General features: G+C 44.4%; 1 protein-coding gene across 1 annotated transcript in view; it reads left to right on the forward strand.

Annotated features, from left to right (window-relative positions):
• The window catches only part of SARS2 (seryl-tRNA synthetase 2, mitochondrial), a 379,654-nt gene that overhangs the window by 263,032 nt on the left and 101,338 nt on the right, over positions 1-15,284 (forward strand). The gene's annotated exons all lie outside the window — the stretch shown is intronic.

The following is a 15,284-nucleotide window of genomic DNA, read 5'->3' on the forward strand; positions in this document are numbered from 1 at the left end:
CCGTTAAGCTAGTCGCCAGCCCACCGCTACTCAGTGAGGTACTTTTGCAGTCCCAAATGTCTGCCTCCATGGATTTGCAGGCCTCTACCAAGACCCGTTCAGAGTCTGGTATGCCGCGAGACTCTTCTTCGACTATGGAGCCTGTGGATTTCTCTACCTTGGATAGGTCCGGAGCCGCTGAGCAGGCACCGGCTTCTGAGGAAGTACTTTGCACTACCGATGTTCGACACAAACTGACTACTTCTTTCGTGTCTTCAGTTCTGTCCAAAACTACTGAGTTTCTAAGGCCAAGAGTACGCACTGTGCCTAGAAAACCAAAGCGCATGCACCTGCTCCCTTGCCACAACAGCAAATGCTTAAAATGGCAGAAGACCTTATTATGCTGATTAGGGGAAGTCAGCCTTCCCCTGCTAAGAGAAAAAGAAACCAGTTCCCATTAGCCTCAACAGACCAAGAGTCCAATGACTCTGAGGTATCTGATTATGAAGACATGCCCTTATCTGCTTATGAGGATTCAGATGCAGAGGAATCCATTCCCTCTGCCTCTCCTCCAGTGGTCTTTTCTTTTGCTAAAACCCTATATGCTTTAAGAGAGCACTTCCATTGGGAATGCCAAGACTATCCTCAATCCAAAAAGAGACTCAGAGAATTTCTAGATTTGCCACAACATAGACCTTTAGCAATACCCCCAGTCCTGGATGTTGTGGGCGATGTCATTATGGAATCCAGTTCAACTCCTGATACTTTATCCCCTGCTCCTAGGAAACCAGACAGGTACTACAGATTACCTGACTCTCTCAAATTCCTTTTCAGAAATCCTACTGCTGACCCAGTGGTCATCTCTCAGGGGTGTAAAGGTATCAAAGTAACTACAGCTAAGAATCCCACCCCTTCGGACAAGGATTCCAAAGCTTTGGACAGATGGAGTAAGAAAGTATATACCTCTGCAACTCTCACCATTAGGGCTTTGAATTGTCATTTTCACATGCTGAAGTACCAGTTATTATGGAACTTAAGCAAAAAATAGCTCTCCGTACAGACTGTGCAGAAAATAAAGAATTGCAAGAGCTGATGCATTCTGCAAGCCAAGTCAGCAAGTATACATTGCAGTGTGGCTTTGATGCCCTAGAAGCATCTTGCAGGGCAGCAGTCACTGGTTCTGTGCTGAGAAGGCATGCTTGGCTTAAGGAACAGACCTTGCCAGACCATGTCAAATCAAAGTTAGTAGACGCTCCTTTGAACAAGGACAATCTGTTCGGCACCAAAGCAGAAGAGGCTCTTAAAAAGATGGAAGAAAAAGCTAAATCTATGCAGACAGTCAAAGAATTCTTGCAAGTACAGCCTCCTAAATTCAGTAGGCATTGTCCCTCAAAATATTGGTCCTTTCCAGCCCGCTCAAGGCCTGTTCAAAGTAGACCCAGGGGAAACAGACCCCCCCCCCAAGACTACAGTCTCAGGGTATGCAGAGATCTAAGCAATGGAGTGCCTCCACCTCTAAAACAGGGAGTGCTAAGCCATCCCCTTACAGAAAGAATTCCCAATGACTTCTCTACTCCACTCCCCACCTCTGCCCAATTGCTTGTGCTCCTAGGAGGAAAACTTGCCCTTTATGCAAAAAAATGAATTTCCATCACCAAAGACCGATGGGTCCCAGGGGTACAAATTTTTCTTCTACTCACTGCCAACCCCAAAAGGTTCCCCAGACCTCCCTCCAAACCAGTGGGCAGAGGCACAAAACTAAGTTTGATCCCTGCTCTCTGTAAGGGCAATTCAACCTGTTCCTGCGGAACAGATAGGTCAAGGATTCTATTCCAGACTTTTCCTGGTACCCAGAAAAGAGGGCACTTGGTGCCCAATCCTAGATCTTTCAATTCTCAACACCTTCCTGGTGGTACCAAAATTCAAAATGCTCACCCTGCAGCAGCTTCTACCTATGCTAGCCAAAGATGCCTGGCTAGTCACCCTAGACTTAAAAGAAGCCTATCTGCACGTCCCTGAAAGGGAGTCATGCAGAAAATACCTACGCTTCAGGGCAGGATCTATACATTATCAGTTCTCTGCACTTCCCTTTGGCTTATCCACTGCTCCCAGAGTATTCGCAAAATGCCTGGCTCCAGCCATTGCTTACTGCAGACAGAGAAATATTCAAATTTACCCATACTTGGACGACTGCCTGATTCAGGCAGACAGGAAATGCTGTTGCAGCACCTGCCATTTGTAAAAAAAAACCTTCTAACCTCCCTGGGGTACACCAACAATGAAAAGAAATCAAAATTAGTCCCCAGTCAAAAGATTGTATTTCTGGGAGCAAGCTTGGACACAGCATCCCAGATGGCATTCCTCACTCCAGAAAAACAAGTCTGACAGACTATTTTACTCAAATGGCCACCAGAACCCAGCTTTCTGCAAGGAAAATCTTGCAGGCCGTAGGGTTCATGGCCTCATGCATCCTACTAATTCCATATGCCAGACTGCATATGAGGAAACTTCAGTGGTACTTAAAAAGCCTTTGGTGCCAACATTCTCAGGACCTGGAAACAGTCATTCCTATAATACCCTGTCTGAGGACAGAGTTTTTTTGGTGGGCAGCAGCATGCAACCACAACAAGGGACTGCCCTTCACTCAACCCCACACCGCCCAGACCCTAACCACAGATGCATCAGACTATGCCTGGGGGGCACACATGGACGGCAAGTGCATTCAGGGCCCCTGGAGTCCAAGTCAAATTCATCTGCACATCAACCTAAAAGAGATGATAGCTGTGCAGCATGCTCTGACAGCTTTCAGATCCCTACTCTCACCAGGACACCTGCTAATAAAAACAGGCAACACCACAGTTTTGTAGTACATCATCATGCAGGGGGTATCCACTCTTACCCACTCTGCAGGCTAGCCATGGCCTTGGACATGCAGGTCCATCTGCAAGCTCAATTCCTGCCAGGCAAACAAAATTCGCTGGCAGACAACTTAAGCAGAAATTTCCTAGACCCAGACGAGTGGCAGTTAGAGCCCAGCACCTTCAACCTTCTGATTCAGAAATGGGGGACCTCAAATGTGGATCTGTTTTCCATCACCAGCTCAGCAAACTCTGCACCAGGACACCTCACAGCAGGGCCTGGAAAGTGGATGGCCTATCCTTCCAGTGGGTAAATCTCTCAATCTGTGCCTTTCCCCCTCTGCCCCTTCTCCCAAGAGTATTGCTCAAGATAAGACAGGACAGACTAAGGACAACTCTGATTGCCCCGGACGGCCCACGCCAGCACTGGTACCCACTCATGTACAGCCTGTCACTGGTGCCACCCTGGCACCTACAACAGAACCCAACCCTGCTGTCTCAGCAAGGGGGGACTGATCTTGCATCTGCAACTGCAAACCCTAAACCTTGCAGCCTCGCTTATTCCTTGAAATCTCCCCCAGTAACCAGCCTAAGCAAGCAGGTGCTGGACGTCATTCTTGAGGCCAGAAGACCCAATACAAGGAAATCCTATGCTGATAAGTGGAAAAGGTACTGCTCTTGGATTCAATCTAAAGGAGAGGGCACAACTCTGCCCTCCCTGCCTCTAATCCTGGATTACTTAGCAGATCTACTCCACAGAGGCCTATCCTTCTCCTCCATTAAGATCCACACCTCTGCCATTTCGGCTCATTACAACACTGAGCCACCTCTCTTCTCTCACCCTCTTATCAGACAGTTCCTGAGAGGGGCAAACAATTTAAGGCCACCAAGGAGAGCACCCATCCCTGCTTGGGACCTTAACTTTGTACTGGAAAAGCTCATGCTACCCCCTTTGAGCCTGCAGTGTCAGCAGAGTTAAAATTCCTCTCTTGGAAAACAGCCCTACTTCTGGCCATCACTTCAGCTAGAAGAGTGTCTGAGCTACAAGCACTTATGGCTGTGGCACCCTTCATTATTTTCCATGTTGAAAGGGTTTCCCTCAGGACTTGCCCTTCCTTTATGTCTAAAGTGGTGTCCAGTGGGGCTCTCAACCAATCTATCCATTTGCCAATCTTCTTCCCTAATCCTCAGAATAAAGGGGAAAGGATCCTGCACAGACAGCTCAGATTCTACCTGGATAAGACTAAACTGTTCAGGAAATCGAACAAGTTACTAGTCAGCTTTGCACCAGGGGCAGAAGGCAAGGCCATTTCAAAGCAAACCATTTCCAAATGGATAACACACTGCATCCATTTATGCTACAAGCACCATGAAAAACCAACCACTCAGGGGCTCAGAACACATTCCACTAGGGCAACTTCTACCTCTACAGCGTTCCTCAGGGGAGTCCCTACCAGGGACATCCTGGAAGCTGTTACCTGGAGTTCTGTACACATCTTCACCAAGCATTACCACTTGCGTATCTTTTCCAACTCCAGGGCGGATTTTTTACCAGCAGTCCTGCAGGGCATACTAGTCAGCCCCAACTCTTCTTGACTGCCTCCACCCTTCTTCAGCTTTGGGAATATACCCAAGTGTGATGACTGCAACAGTGAAACACAAAGAACATAGTACAGTTGTGTGCACTTACCATAAATGTAGATGTTCGAATGTATTCACTGTTGCAGTCCTGGTTTCCCTCCCCCCATCCCCTTGTCTCTCTCTCTCTCTCTCTCCCTTGCTGTCTCCTCTCTGTCTAATACTCACCCCTTTCAGGGGTATTGGTATTTACTTTTTACTGGTGGTGTTTTTCCCCACCATATCTTAGCTCCCTATTTGGGGTTCTCCTGACATTTGGGGCAAGAAAAACTGATGTAATAGCGTTGTCTGCCTGTCTTTATAACCATGATGACGACGTCAGTCCTGGAGCGACAGCAACCGACGCAGAGTCTCTGGTATTCGGCCAACTGAGGGCTACCTGCAGGCAGATAACCCAAGTGTGATGACTGCAACAGTGAATACACTTGAACATCTTCATTTATGTAAGTGTACACAACTGCACTTTCTGTTAAACCAGCAAGCCACGTAGGAGAACTGCTGCTTTTTGTAGCTGCATTTGACTACTGAGAGTCATAGGACAGATTTCTTTCAGCTGCTATGTTTTTTTGCTTTTGAATTGTTTTATAATGCAAGAAGTGTTGTGATTTGATGCAGAGTAATACTAACTTGATTTTAGGTGTTAATGGTTTGATATAAATTTGTCTTTATACCTACTGCTTCTCCAAAGAAACATTTTTCATGACCCACTTAAAAATGAGCTATGCTTGCTATTGCTATATCTGGCCAGTAGAGGTCAGAAAATGCCAAGCTATGATTCCTTAACAGCCTGTACATTTTTTAGTTTTATTCATTTATCACAAGGAGCATTTAGGCACTGATTGCAATTTTTTGAGTTGACTATACTGTACATTTTGCGATTGCTTAAAATTGGAGTGCTAGGAAAATGGTGCACTTATAGAAGTTGGTCATATGACCTTTCTTGAGTGTTTTGCCAAGCAGATTTTTTTTGATTGCTTTTCTATACTAAACATGAAAACTGCATTTTCCCCTTGCTTATGGTTGTGCTTACAAGTGAAGACCTAGAAAAATAGACTGTGTACTCTGAATGAAGTTGGTCATATGACAATTCCTGGACGTATTTAAGCTCAGTGTTTACTGATTTGTTTAAATACTGATGCACATGCTTTAAACATCAAAACCAGCATATCCGCATTGCTGTGGATTTTATTACAGTTACTTTCAGAGCTTCTGACCATTGTACTTTACACAAGTTTTTTGATGTATGGGAAGATCTTTTTAAAAGGACTAAAATAAAAGTGACTGTTTTTAAGCATTATGTGGCTTATGTGCGGAATGGTTTCTACTGTTGGTCTTCCTGTTGTACTGCATTACCCATCACCTCTCCTAGTGATGATGTTTTTGCTGTTCTGGGCTTCCTGACCAGGGAAAGAGGATCCATGAATAGCAGCTTCACATAAAGAAGCTGGATCTATAGGTGGTATCCTTTACTCCTAAAATTCTGGAAGAGGATATTGAGACCAGAGCTTCTCTTGCTCTGGTCAGAGGATAAGACCGTGGTGTGTAGATGGACAAACAGGGTGGCATGTGGGCATGTTTCTCTGCATTCAGGCAGTGTGATTTGAACAACGATAACACCTTAACAGCTATTCAAATCTTGGGGCAAATGAATGAGGTAGACTGAGCACCAGGTCAGACAGTGTTCTGGAGCCACGAATACAGGAATCCTGTTCTGGAAGTGGGGCACCTGGGAGAGTGACATTTTCATCAAACATGAGAATGAGATTTCATGTTCTTGGTTCAGCAGAGGAAGGAAAAGTTGATGGTGGAATCATTTTCTCTCCCCTGGCAGGACACAACTGTGTGTTCTTCCACTCTTCCTTTGTGTTCCGTGCATTATTACAAAATTCAGAGGAAAAAATAATTAAAATATGCTCTCATTAGTCTGCTGTGGTTGAAAAGTGTCATCATGCCTTTTCAGGCAGCTTAGGTTATGAAGACAGATTCGAGAAAGTGTATCTTTACACTCTGCATTATTGCTGCTTGGGGGGAAGTTAATATTAGGATTTTAACTTGTACATGATGAAATTCTAAGATTGTTAAATTTACAGATTAATTTCAACACGTAGACCCAATGACATAACAGTCTAAAGTTTTGTATAAAATTTAATAAAACAAACATAAGGAAACTGTTTCTTACACAATACTTCACAGTTTATTGGAACAAACTGCTTTTATATATTCTTAGCTCTGAGAATTTGGAGGTCTTTATGAAAAATTGTAATTAATAATAATAATTAATTGAGTTAATACACATGCCTGCAATCCTTGTTTTATGGAGTCTTTGTTCCATGAAGGCGTTCAGACCAGAACTCCATAATCTCTAGTTATGAACCTATGGTCCATGGCAGTAAAGAAAACTGTCCCAAGTACAAAACATGGAAGGCCTCTTCATTTGATGTGGTAACCAAGCCCCTCTCAGGACTTACTTCATTGATTATGTACCTTACTCTTGTTAGGCATTCCAGTAGGATTCTTGGAGGTGAATGAAACTGCTAGGAGGCCTTCCAGAGGCTTCTACATCATCCTTATAAAATACATTCTCAGAATGCCACAATATGGGGGCTTCTTCATCTGGAGCTAAATCTGAGTATGCCTCTACTGTACTTAACCATCTTAATGGATTTTTCCCTGACAGCCACGCTCTGCCAGAGGGAGGTTGGCATAATGGTTAAGATATTTGCTTCACAGACACAAGGTGCAGGGTTGGATTCTCACAGGGCTTAATTGACTAGGCTTAAAATGGCCCACAAAGGCAATTAGCTCAGTACTAATCTATGAACCTGTGCTTTGTGAATCTTCCTGTGAAAGAATGACTGCAGCAGTAAAGAGCTCATGTAGGGATTTTGCATAACTGTATTTTATATGTTTGTTTGTTTACCAGGGTAGAGAACCGATCAAAATAGACCAATTATAGGTTTTGCCCATGTTGTGTGATATAATAGTAAATAGGTAATGCAACAGCAAATTGTATTTAGAAAATATAAAGTATGCAGACGAATACACAGTATTTGACTAGGTTGTAGTATTGTGACTAGGACTCTTAAATAATAACAAAAGACAATAATAAATGCAGTGCAAAATGATGTCTGACTTTATTCACCGTTACAGTCTAGGTTCTGTCCCAATTCCCTCTTTTCTCCTCTGTAACCTGGGTTAGGGTGAGTCTCCAGCTGATCCAGTTCTCACCTTCCTAGCATGTCCTCTGTCTCTCTGTCCTTGCCATACTTCCAAGAGAAGGTAATTGGGGACCTCTGGGGTGGACTTGTGGCATAGGAGATTGTCCCTTCATGGTTGACTTAGATTTTGGTAGCAAAGTCTTCTCACTTGGCTTGACCAGAGCAAGAAGGATGTGATGGCATCAGCTGATGCCACTCTTTTATACCACCAACATTCTTAGGTGGCAGTAGGATGGGAGTCTGTTGATTTCTTGGGGGAGGTACAGCTCTAGAAGTTTGGCTGGCCAGTTGAGCTGCCTTTTGGCAGATTATTCCAAGTAATTACTGCAACCCTAAATGTACTTAAGCATCTACGTTTATGGTAAGTTCCTAACACAATTGTGTACATTCATCATCTTTCCTTTAGGCAGAGAGAGGCCTATAATGACAGAGCACACCACTTTTCAAATGGATTACTTAAATGCATTGCTTTTCCTTTCAGGAGTGAAAATCCCACTGGAAAATGTTGCTGAAAAGCTTCTCTTCTAGAGATGTGGCTTCTTCCATTTCTTGATCTCTCTACTGTCTTATTCCACTTTGTCACCAGTTCACACATTCATGTAAGATCATTGCTTGGACCATGGTTCTGAGAGTTGGACTTTCTTTGGTGCTTTAGGACTGGCTTTGAGAGTATTTTGTTCTTGCCTTCCTTCAGCTCCCCAGGAGGTGAAAATATGTACTACGTAGGATTCTTCCGAAGTTACCTCCTGCACAGGACCCCAAAAGCCTACATTTTCTCAGTTCCTTTGGTCTCCTAGTGTGAATGCTTATTACCTTTACATTTATTCCCAGCTGTCTGGATTCTCTTCATCCTGTTAGCTGGATAAGTCTGTATTTTTAAATCAGTTAAGGCTTCTGTGTACATTTTGTTTTTACATTTCAAAGTCTGTGTTCCTCACTCACTGGATGGGAGTTGAATGAGCATCTTTTCCTAGTCTGGTGCACGAGATTGTATGCAGTTTGGAAAACTTGAGTGTGCAAACCTTGACTGTTCATTTTTTTTTTTTTTTTTTTTAATCAGTAAGTCGACACTGACAATCTCACAGTATATTCCAAGGGTCTATATTATATCATCGAACGCTTAAAAAAGCAAACGCTGATTGTTCTACCTAATTTAAGCGAAAGCTTACAATCTCAAACTGTCAGATCAGCGATTTTTTTCCCATGGAAAAAATCGCTGATCCAAAACACATACACACAACACAAACACACCAAACAGAAATCCACACACATACGCCTAAAATCTGATACCTAACCCTACACTAAACTATGCACACACCACTAACTACCCACTTACCTTAACCCTAACCCTAAGGTCCATCACTATCGCACACTCACCTTACCCGCTCCCTAACCCTAACTCACTTAAATCCGCTCTAACCCTCATGTCCACTCAATCGCACACACACCTAACCCGAGCCCTAACCCTAACTCACCTAAATCGCCCTAACACTCACATCCACACAATCGCACACATACCTGAATCTGACCGGTAACTTTCCACCATAACACTGAAAATACCGAAGCAACAGAAAAAGACAACCAAATTCTTTCCCTAGGAAAAAATTCTAGTTTCTGCTCCTTCGATATTTGGAAGTTTCGCGAAAATAAGTTTGATCAATCAGCGTTCGCTTTTTTAAGCGTTCGAGGATATAATATAGACCCTATTTCAACTGCTGTCACTTCTCTGCCATAGGAGAGAGACATGCTATTCAACCTGAGTGCATGTGACCTCTGAGTTTTTATATATCTATAAGGAAAGTATGGAATGCAGAGGGTCTGGCCCCTTATGCTTAATAAAAATAATGCTTCTTTTGATATTTCCAAAAGTTTTTCAATTGTTAACTTATTGAAGCTCATCATAACAAAGTTTGAGTTTGCATATTCCATGTTTGACAAAGCTAATACAATGATATTGTGACTTGTTGATCAGATACTCTGCATAACCTTAGTGTGGGTATGAGAATAGATTCATAATTATGCTGATATTTCCGATATCAGCAGACGCAGATCCCAGCAGTTAACCCACTGCAGATTTTCTTCTTGCAGTGCAGCTGATGTGCCAAGTACATAACTTTTATATCCCTTTCCCTTTTGAAGGTGTAATCTCGTTTGCAATTCCTGCTTCTTTTAGCTAGAGTTTTCTGGCTGACTTACTCAAAAATAGTTGTATGATTCCTTACAGGTTTAAGATATATGTATTAGTGTAGATTTATGAATTTATTTAATTGCAGTGGAATTGTTTTTGTTTAGAAACTTATAGTGGAGCTTTTCATGATGTTCCCTCTTCAAATTAGTTTTGCCTACTAGCTGACTCTGTCATCAAAATGCCATAATAAATAAAACAAACCCACTGGTGGATAGGGCTTAGAGTTCCTGAGTTTGTGTCTTTCGGCTTTTCCCGGTTAGGGGTCGCCACAGTGGAACTCTGGTCCGCTAATGATTGGCAGTAGATTTTTTACATGCCGAGTTTGCCTGCCCTGACGCACAACCTTCATCGAAGGTACGCCCATTCATGCATGTCTCCACACAGAAGACGCTCTAGCTGAGAATCGAACGGCGCAACGTCTTGCCGTGAGGCGACAATGCTACCGCAGCAGTGTTCTTGACTAATTAGTGATATTGGGTGCAAACTGTTGCCTGTAATTACGGGATTCAGAAATCTCAGCTGTCAATGGCATTTAAAGAAACTGAAGTCCAAAATAAAAGCCATGGGTTTGGCCTGGAAAAAAAGTGAAAATACACTGGACTACAGATTCAAACTTGGGCCCATTGGGAACTTAAATGTGCATGCAGCATTAAAATAAATAGTGCAACTTATTTTTCATTTGAAAAAATAAATTCTTATCCCCAAGTGTTAGCAAAAATGTTTTTATGTAATTTAATTCACTACTTGCTGCCCAGAAACTTGCTTTACCTTAGTTTACTACTAAGATAATTCCTCTGTTCCCTTCGCAGACAGTTTTCATAGATTCATAACATTTTCAAGACCATTTAGTCTTATGGCCATTCTTCTTGAAGCTGCACATCCCGTAGTAAGTTTGTGAATACCCATCCAGTCTTCTAGGTTATGTTTAAAGGAAAATGGTGAGTAGCACTGCTTAACATGCAAAGGGAGTTTGTTTCAGAGATTTGGGAAGAGCTGACTTATAAACCTGTCTCTTTGCAGTGGTTTAGTTATCTGTTTTTGAAAATACAGCTCCTTAGCTGTAGTATTGGTGGTGCCATTGGACTTGCGGAGATGTACAAAGTCCAAATTGAGTGTATTATCCAGTGGTAAGTGAGAAAGAGATTTTACCACTAAATCCTATAAGACAATCGACTGTTAAGAGTTTCCAGACTCTCTTGATACCTCTGGGACTTTAGACCTGCGATCCTTCTCATTCTTTGATATGTTTAGTGAGATACATCCCAACAGAGGCACTGAACTCTACTTGGTGTGATCATTACTGAGTATGAGGAAATGAGTGCCTCTTTAGAACTTAAAGATATTTCTTTTGCAATCAGTTATACTGAATAAAAGGAATTTCTGATAACAAGTGTCACATGATGGTCAAGTGAAAGGCAATTATCAACCCATATTCCTAAGTCATTGAGTACATTTTCATTTTATAGTGATGTGTTGTCTGTGTAGTATGATGAGGGAAGGAGTTTCTGTCAAATGTTTACCAGGGAGAGCGCATGCTGAAAGGGAGGGGGTGTCTGCCAAATATTTCAAGGGAGAGCTCATGCTAGACTTAAGTGATACCCAGTTTTCAGTCATCTGTAAGTTTTGAGAGACAGATGTTTTGGCTAAATGCTTTGAGATCTGAGAAGTCAAGTCCAAGAAGGAGAGGTCCCAGCACCAAGCCCTGAAGGACACCACTAGTTACTTTCATATATTTTGACAAGGCTCCTGTAACACACACTGTTTGGGTGCTGTCTTTCAGCCAGTTTACTTTCCATCTTGGCACATACAAATTATGATTCATTTAGCTTGTGTGCGTGTCAGCATAGGGAATGGTGTCCAAGAAAATGGCCAGGTCAACATACATCATCTGTACTACATGGCCACCCTCCACAGTCCCTGTAACCCTTTTGAAAAAATTTACTATATTCAGTATACAAAATCTACAAAGCCAAAACTGTTGAGGTTTAAGTGGAATAATATTCTTAACATAGTTAATGAGGTCACTTGTATGTTCCATGGCTTTGAAGGTGAGGTTTGTAATAATTGCCTGGCTTGGTTGTAAGTCCACCCTTATGGAGGGGCAATATAGCTATAGTGTGCCACTTTTCAGTGGTGTAACAAGTAGCTAAACTTAGTTTACACAGTTTGAGTGGTTCTGCATTAGCACCTCATCAAATTCAAATGTTTTCTTCAGAGAAAACCTTTTGAACTCTAAGAGTTTCTTGGCACTCTCCTATTTCAGTTCCCTAATGATATGGCTGTAATGCATTGGATGCATCATGTAGGGCAGCTGCTGAGGAGTCCCTCATGCAAAGACTTGCTTGGCTGGGGACACAGCCCTTCTCAGACCAGGTGAAGGTACAAGTCATAAGGAGTTCTTCTTTGATACCCCAGCTGAGAAAGTTTTTGAGAAACTGAATAAGAAAGAAAAACTAATTAAAACAGGTAAGGAATTTGTCTCCCACACCTAGATACAACAGGAATTACCCCTCTAAATCTTAGCCACTACTCATAGGCAAGGAAAAGGGAGACCAAGTCAGAGCAGAAAGTGGCAAGCTGAACACTGTACTAGACCTGGTGGATTCAAGGATCCAGTGCCTCCCAGAGAGCAACTGTAACTACCCACAGCACCTCCCCCCTCACGGCCACATATCCAGCATCTAATCCAAGCTCCTCCCATACCCATAATGCCTCTTGTCTCCTTCCTCCCTTCAGATCTCATTTGCCGAGCTCATGTCCACATCGCGATCCATGCTCTCTGCTGAACTTTTTGAGTAAGTGACTTTTTCCAATGTATCTTCCCCTCTTTTTTCTGTTTCTCTATCTCCCCTCGTGCTCTCTACATTGGTTAGGGGAAAAAAAAACTCCATCTCTTCTGTCTACTCATGTGCATCTCTGTGTGTGAGTGTGTTAGGCCGTGTGGTTGGGAGTATGTCTGAAAACTCTAAACCAGGCTTCCCTAAATGCACAGTGTGTGGCCATAAGCTCTCTCCAGCTGATGGCCACACACTAAGCATTGAATGTCTTGGGGCAGCCAATTTAGATGCCTCCTGTTCCATCTGTGTTGGGTTTAATCCCCGGGCACTGATGGACAAGGGAAATAAGTTAATTTTAAAGCGTCTTCTTCCCCCTCCTTCCACCAGGGCACAGGCCTCTTCTGCACTGGCTTCTTCTTTGCTCTCTGCCTCGGCGTCTGGGACTCAACCTCTTGCTAAGAGGTTCAGGGACAGAGACAAAATAGCCAAGACCAAGGACAGGGCCAAGAAGCGATTCCTGGATCTCTCTGCTTCAGTGGGCCCTCCCACCAAGATTAGGTTGGCTCCGAGGACTGAGTCTCCCTGGCTCCACTCCCCTTGGTTCTCTCTGGAACTGAAGGAGCTTCGAACCCAGTTGCCAGCTCAGCAGGCTTCCCCTCACCACCCCTCTAGGCCGGTGACTGTGGCCTTCTCTTCTCATGCCATCTGCAGCCTTTCTGAAGCAGAGATGGATAGGATGATGCAGAACTTTATCTGTACCCAGATACAGTTGGGAGTCCTGCCTGCCCCTTCTCCCTCTGGAGCAGGGGGCATGCAATCCGAGTTCATACCTATTATTCCTTCTCTGAGCCGACCTGTGGTTTCGGAGCCCTTGGATCTGAGGACACTCAGTGTCAATGGGTCAGCCTTGATGGTACCTTGTACCTTGATGCTGGCCATGGCCTTGAGCAGGTCGGATGTGACTAGCTCAGATCCGTCCAACTCTTGGCACTGTATCTGAGGAGAAGGCATCTGCTCCAAGCCTGTTGGAGTAGAGCCGGCCTCTTGGTATCTCGGCACCTGGAGGTTTTGCTCCGGCTCCCCCATCGGGTCAGAGGGTTATGGCTCTGACCCTTGTCCCCTTCAGCCTTTGACATGGTGGAGATTGTCCTCAAGATCCCTTCGAGACCCTTGACAATCTCATCTTCGGAGTCCGTCCTGGCTCCCTCTGTTTCTGGCACAGACCCGTTCATTCTACCATCTCAAGGACAGCCTGCTGCCTCTTTGCCCCTGGGTGCACCCTCTTGGGAGCAGTGAGATGTTGACGAGTCCTCCTCAGAGACCCCCCACTGAGGAGGTTCATCATAAGTGTACATGCAAAAGAAGGCATTTGGACTCTCCACCGGAGTTCCTCATGGAAGACATTGATTTGGAGGAAGGGGAAGGTTCCCCCTGGTCACCCCTCGAGGATGTGTCCTTTGGAGACATCATGGAAATCCTACATCAGCATGGGGATGATCTGCCCAAAAACCTAACTCCGGCAAATAGGTGTTCCTGGAGGCATTTGATGCAGGACCCTCTACTTCCTGGATGTCCCCTCCCGCATCTCCTTTGGGGTGGATCTTATTGCATCTTGGTTGTGGAAGGAACCAGACACTGTGGAGCCCATCCCCAAATGCCCTGACAAGGTTTTGAGTCCCCCTTTGGACAGGACCCATTGGACTAAGGGATCCCATGTTGATGCCATGGTGGTGGCAGCTGCCACTAAGGAGGAGCTCACGCAGGTGAGCTCCATGGTCCACTATTCTGACCGAGAGTCCAGGACAATGGACTATTTTGGGAAGTGGGTGTACGCTTCACCAACCTTTTCTTGTGTGTGCACTGAATTATTTGGCACACATGATTAGGCTGCTGCGAGACTTGGTCAAGGAGGTCGCCAAGTCTACCCCTGGGTCCATGTCGGTGGAGGACAAGAAGGTGTTCTTCTCAGATGGCCACCCTGACATCTATCACGAGCACCTCTATGCACCTCCTCTCCCATGCAACCGAGGGCACTGCTAGTGCAGCTGGTACAGGCATTGCCATCAGGTGCCATGCTTGGCTCTGTGCCTTTTCGTAACCCTTAAGACATCTTTCATGAATTCCCCGTACGACAGTTCCTCTCTTTTTGGGAAGTCGGTATGTGCACTTTAGTTCAGAGTGAGAAGGAGAAGGATGAGAAGACTGACTGCTGTTGGGATATGCTCTTCGGCCCCCTCAACAAACCTTCTCGAGAAATCAGCGAGGGTCCAAGAAGATGTGGTTCTGAAAATCTTAAAGCTATTCCCAGGACACTCAGGACTCGCCTTCCCCCAGGGGCAAAGGGGGAATTTGATAGATGCTGCCCTAGAGGCAGAGGGAGGGGGGTCTGAGAAATCAAGGATCTCATGAACCTATCTCAGAGAGACCCGCGCAGCAACTCTGAAGGGTTGCCCGGCTACTCGTCTATGGAGGCAGTCGGGGTCAACTATTGCTTCACATAACAGCATGCGAGTCTATCACGGAAGATCATTGGGTGTTGCAAATTATATCCATAGGCTATTCAGTCCCCTTTCTCATGCCACCTCTTTCACCCAGACACTTCCTGGACATTCCACCCATGCAAAGG

The sequence above is a fragment of the Protopterus annectens genome, chromosome 1.part0 (assembly GCF_019279795.1).
Source record: "Protopterus annectens isolate FY-2018-M chromosome 1.part0, PAN1.0, whole genome shotgun sequence".
Taxonomy (NCBI): Eukaryota; Metazoa; Chordata; order Ceratodontiformes; family Protopteridae; genus Protopterus; species Protopterus annectens.